The sequence below is a fragment of the Malus sylvestris genome, chromosome 17 (genome assembly GCF_916048215.2).
Source record: "Malus sylvestris chromosome 17, drMalSylv7.2, whole genome shotgun sequence".
In the NCBI taxonomy this organism is placed as follows: domain Eukaryota; kingdom Viridiplantae; phylum Streptophyta; class Magnoliopsida; order Rosales; family Rosaceae; genus Malus; species Malus sylvestris.
The window spans coordinates 16,737,345-16,743,022 of NC_062276.1; the positions used below are offsets into that span (position 1 = coordinate 16,737,345).

General features: G+C 37.4%; 1 long non-coding RNA gene across 3 annotated transcripts; it reads left to right on the top strand.

The window, feature by feature from the left end:
- Positions 1–1,299: 1,299 nt before the first annotated feature.
- Positions 1,300–3,378, top strand: LOC126611657 (uncharacterized). Of its 3 annotated transcripts, XR_007618920.1 has the most exons (5): positions 1,300–1,368; positions 1,454–1,626; positions 1,762–1,882; positions 2,292–2,373; positions 3,176–3,378. It is a non-coding gene; the product is annotated as an uncharacterized LOC126611657 (long non-coding RNA). The 3 variants fall into 3 exon arrangements; XR_007618921.1 differs by having other exon boundaries at positions 1,300–1,626; XR_007618922.1 differs by having other exon boundaries at positions 1,300–1,626; positions 2,307–2,373.
- The last annotated feature ends 2,300 nt before the right edge of the window (positions 3,379–5,678 follow it).

Below are 5,678 nucleotides of genomic sequence, written 5' to 3' on the forward strand. Positions count from 1 at the left end.
AAAAACGTTCGAAAACTTATTTTTACCTTTCTTTGCTTCTTGTTTTGCAAGCCACGCTTTATACTTAGGTCAATTCCTCTTCATGTGGCCTGTCTTTTTGCAAAAATAACATTTGAAAATAGTAGAGTTGGAATTAAGTTTGAAAGTCTTTCTAGAGGTGGGAATGTTTCTGGTACCCTCCCTTTTGTTGGCATCGGGCATGTAGTTTTTATTGCCCTTGGTGTAACTTTGAACATAATTCACATATTCAATCTTCTCCCTTTTAGTTCTTTCCTTTTTAATTCTCACTTCTTCACCCACACAAATCGAAATCAATTCGTTCATATCCCATTTAGCTTGCAAAGCATTATAAGAGACCTTCAACTGAGTATAAGAATCTGGAAGAGAGTTCATGATGACATGAACCAAAAAGGTTTCAAAAATTGGTACCTCAAGGTTTCTAAGCTTTCCAGCAATGTCGATTACTTTGAGTATGTATTCACATACACTTCCTTCACCATCATACCTGATTGATGTGAGTGAATTCATAAGATTGCCAGTTTCAGTCTTCTCGGATTCTTTGTATTTCTCTTCGATGGATTTCATAAACTCTTGTGCGTTTGAAGACTCTGGAAAACCTCCACGAACAACATCTATCATGGATCTCTTGATTATCATCAATGAAATTCTGTTTGACTTATGCCACTTTTCATACTTTGATCTTTGGCTCGAGGTGCAACCCTCAGCAGGCATTAGGGGTTCCTCAGTTCTCAGTGCTAGGTCCATATCCATGACACCTAAAACTATCTCCAAGTCTTGTTTCCATTTTTTGTAGTTGACACCAGTGAGTGGTTCAACCGTGTTAAGGCTCAGGGAGCTAGAGTTCATGGTTGCAACATGGAAAATTTTAATCTTTAATTCCCATTCTTTATATCATAGACTCAAGAATCTTAGGATTAGCGAGTTATATGAAGGTTTTCTTTAGTCATAACACCTTCACAGCCAACATATGATTTTTCTATAGCCATTGTTACAACCCTTTATGGATTGCAAGAAGTGACTGTGTTCATACCATGGAATGTGAAGCGTCATGCCACTCGAGATCAAAACATGGACTACTGAACATCTTTAGATGATCAGTGTCGATGCTTCAGTCCCTAGTGCCAATACTAATTTGTATTCTTAATGAAAAACATCCATGTTACATAGATAGCTTTAGCTATCATATGTATACAGATGTTCTTCCTGCATAATACACAATTAGTCCTTAACCTGAAATTTAAAACCATTCTTTGTGCTTTCCTCTTAGGGTTAATTTGTCACAGCCCGTCCCGGAGGTACTTTTGACGGGAATGTGAAATGACAGAATTGCCCTTATTGGACATTAAGGTACGTAGGTACGTAACGTTATTTTGAAAATAGCATTGGTTGGATGGGATTTTATTGGAAATTGATTTTTGGTATGTTTGGTTAGGATGAAATGGAGGGTGTGGATTAATTTGGACCACACATGACCTTCCTCTCTCCCTCTCCTTCCCCGGTGCTTTCCCTGTCTCTGTCTCTCTCGAACTCACACCCTCACGCACACCCATATCGTACGGACCACCACCAAAACCCTTCAAAACTTGACGGATCGGGGCAAATAAGGTATGTATCTTCATCGTTTTGACGTCCTGAGTTCATTGGTGCTAGTTTTAGGAAGTGAAACCTTCGATTTCACGTAGATCCCGAACCTCCATTTTTGAAGTACTGTTCATGCGAACGTAAAATGTTGTGTTTCAGGAGATTTCAAGCTTGTGGTGAGCTTTAGGAGGTCCTAAGGAAGCTCGGGGACGTTCGTTGGAGAGTTTTGGACGTCGGGATCGTAGATTTCAAGTTTGGCCGAACCCTTGGTTTTTGCAAGGTGAGATTTCGTAGTTTTTAGGCCCTAAAACTAGTCCAACGTGATAGTACACTCTTAGGGCTTCAATTTGGTATAAAATACGAAGAAAATGGGTGAAAAACGAAGGAGAACAGTGAGTTTGAAAATCGGCCGGAGTTCGGCCGGAGTCCGGCCACCGGAGAACCAGTCCGGCGAGGCCCTGCGAAGAAGACGACACGTGCGCTGCACGTGCTGCGCGTGGCCAGCGCGTGGACCCGTGCCACGTGTGGCGCGTGGGGGCGCGTGGGGCTTCCAAAAATTTTTCTAAAAATTTCTCGACGCTCGTGACGTCGAGTAGGTCGATGTGGTATATTCATATACCAAAATTGAGCATCGTATGAGAAGTTATTTCGAATTATTGGTGATATGCTTAAAATTAATGTTTTTATAGTTGTTTCGCATATAGGTGAGACGTATCCCGAGGACGACCGCATCCAGGGACGCCACGGGGGTTACGACCCGTCGACTTATCAGTGAGTGGGCAGTTTTGTTTTCGTATTACCTATATGCTATTGTTTTCCCAGAAAATGCATTTATATGAGAAAACGTTTTTAAAATGCCATGCATAGAATTATTTGGAAAAGGTGAATTTCACATGAGTTATATGATTGATATATGATGCATACATGTTGCATGGTGCTGTGGAGGCACAGGTAAGTCAGGTGAGTTCATTTATTCATTGAATTGTTGTTGTTGAGATGTGTTGAGCTCATAATCTGCACCCTAGGTGTTAGTGCTTATATTATTCACCACACCGCACGCTCGCCTTGGATCCAAGTAGGTGGATGTCGTACAGACCATGTGAGGGTTCCGACATGCTAGTCGTATAGATCACTAGACGTGATTCCGACTAGTGGGTGACCTTAGTTATGCGCGCTGATGATATGATGAGAGAAGCACTAGAGCGTATTTTTACACCTTTCATCGTATAGACTACCTTACGTAGTTCCGAGTGATGTGCAGAGTAGGGCCGTATAGGTCACTGTGGTGACTCTGGCTTAGTGGGATTTGAGCTATTGAATTAATCGTATAGGACCAACTGCAGGGTCTCCGATTGATTCCTTATTTCACCTGATTTATATTTTGATTTATGTCATGGCATGTTTTCTTGAAAATGTTAAGATTTGAGATTTAAATGTTGAGATTTTATATGGTTATATATTTCTGGGAAAGTATACAGGTTTTTACGGCGAGGGGATATAACTGTTTTAATGAAATGTTTTGGAAAACTAATTTGTTTTACTGACCCACTCATTTTGTTTTGCGCCCCTCCAGGTTCTAGTTTAGCGGTGGTTGGCTCACGAGGTCCTTTCCGGCTTTCTGACAGATTTGGGACATGTAGGACTCACCTGAGGGTGATGTATTCTTATTTTAGTCCTACTTGACTGCAGATAACCTATGCTCTGAACTTATGTGTTTACTTGTAAACTCGTCCGGTTATGTCCGTATGTGGTTATGTTGAGTTTGGTTTGAATTTCTGTTGTTATTACGCTTCCGTGTCGTGCTTATGGTTACGTCACGCCCACGTGACGGCCAGCACACCTGGATCCTCCGGATCAGGGTGTGTCATAATTGGTATGTGAAAGCTCTGATACCAAATGTAAGATAATTAATCAAATATAACATATTGACAGCGGAATAATGCAAACACATAACCAAGATAACCACTAACTTGTTGGAGACATGTCGAAGGTACAAAGGATCTTCTGCGACTCTTCTTCTGCTGTATGCAATGTCTCAGTGAATGGGGCCTGAGCTTTAGGGTTTCTTGCGTAAGAAGAGAGTGCAGGGACCCCAAGTATTTATAATATCAACAACAGTAATCAATAAGGGCACTACCGATTGTGTGACTCCTTATTAAGCTAACCTTATCACTGTTGTCACTTATCATTCATATTCTATATAATAGTTGTAATTCTATCACGACTGTTCAAGCTATAAACCTTAATACATATTCCTTATCAGCTTACAAACATAGTTATTGTTAATCTCTAATAGTCTCACGTGTCTAATAAGATCCATCCAAGTGTTTAGCTCTATTTAGAACTTACAGTTATGACATGAGGTTACATCCTAATGATATTTCATTACTATGAATTTGTTGGGGTATTTATACAAGTTTTCCGGGAGCTAAAAGTAATTTTCATTTTATCACTAATGAGTTTCATCAAGTAATTTCAGAAAAACTTAGACTAGTTTTCGAATGACCATCTACTTTAAGGTATGTCATTATTCTTGTATTTATTTGAGACTTTCCTAAATTGGTGGGGGTGGTCATGGGAGCAAGTTTTGCATAATAATATTAATTTATTGATATTTCATGTGTGGTAATTATACGTTATAGTGTTTATATATATAACGGATATGATTTCAATTTCCCTATCAATGAGTAATAATTTTATTATTAGCAAGTATGGCAAAGAAGCTACTACAGAAAGCTTTATATCCTTTGGATATGTACTAGTTTCAAACTTGGTGCAAAAGCCACTGTTGGCCTTGAGAATACTATATAATTTGTGGGGTTTCTTTTATTCAACAAGTGACATTAACTTGCACGGTAATATTTTTATTTTATTTTTAATTCTTAGCTTTATTTGATATTGTGAAAATTTTCTCGCATGATCACAACTTGTTCATGGCAGTGCCATTCTTGCTACAAATATTTTGATGAAGTGTTATTCTTTTTGTAAACCAGCTTTGTGTTTATATTGTGTGAGTTTATTCTAAACCTAGTAGCCGTCATCACTGATGAATTTTCCTGATGAATTTTTTAATATCATTCAAATGTGGGGGATGAAGAGTTTTTTCATAGTGTCATTCATATGTGGGGGTGAAGAGCAATTCATACGAAACTGGTTATATATTCTTTAAATCTCATGATTGATCCTGCATTATACTTATTGCTCAATAAAGATAATTTGGCTTAATTACGTTGGAAATCGTGTATATTACAAGTTTGATATATTCTTAAGATTGATATGCTTGAAATTATGGGGGTGTTTGTGATATATAATTGACCTATGCATGTTATTACCCGATTCTTTAATTTCATTGTTGTGATAGATTTTCTTTGTGGTTTTATATACGTGGTTTGTGTCAATACTCAACAAAATTAATGAGATATCTGATGGATACTTGAAAATCAATTTTTGATATCTTTATTTTGTGGGGGTTGGTTATTCAATTTATCTAGGGAATTGAATTCCTTTGATTTACATATTAGCCTTGTTGTTAAAACGTTAAGGTTTTACGTTGATGTATATTTATATGCTTAGAAGTAATACTAAATTTGTATGGAGCTAATGAATCGTGTTTGAGTTTTTGTGATGCTTTCATTAGAACTACTATGAAGGAGAGGATGATACACTTGTAATGATTCTCATGACAACCGAGATCGAGAAGTCTATCTATTATATAGAGTAGTGCTACTACATAGATTTATGTTGGCATCGGCTTTATGGAGAGTTACAAAGGGGTTGAAGGTAGGCCTGACAATTTCTGACACGACCCAATAACTTGACACGATAATGAATCAAGTCGTTATCTAGTAACCCGATAAGCACATGTTAAGATAACGGATTGGTCCGGGTATACACGTGAGTAACACGATACACGATAAGCAAAATATTAATTCAATTTTATATATTTTATATACCCCTAAAAAAATACTATAATATATATATATATATATATATATATTAATTTAATAATTTTATACCCTTAAAAATACTATAATAATTATATATACTAGTGCCCACACATAGTGTGTGAATTTTTT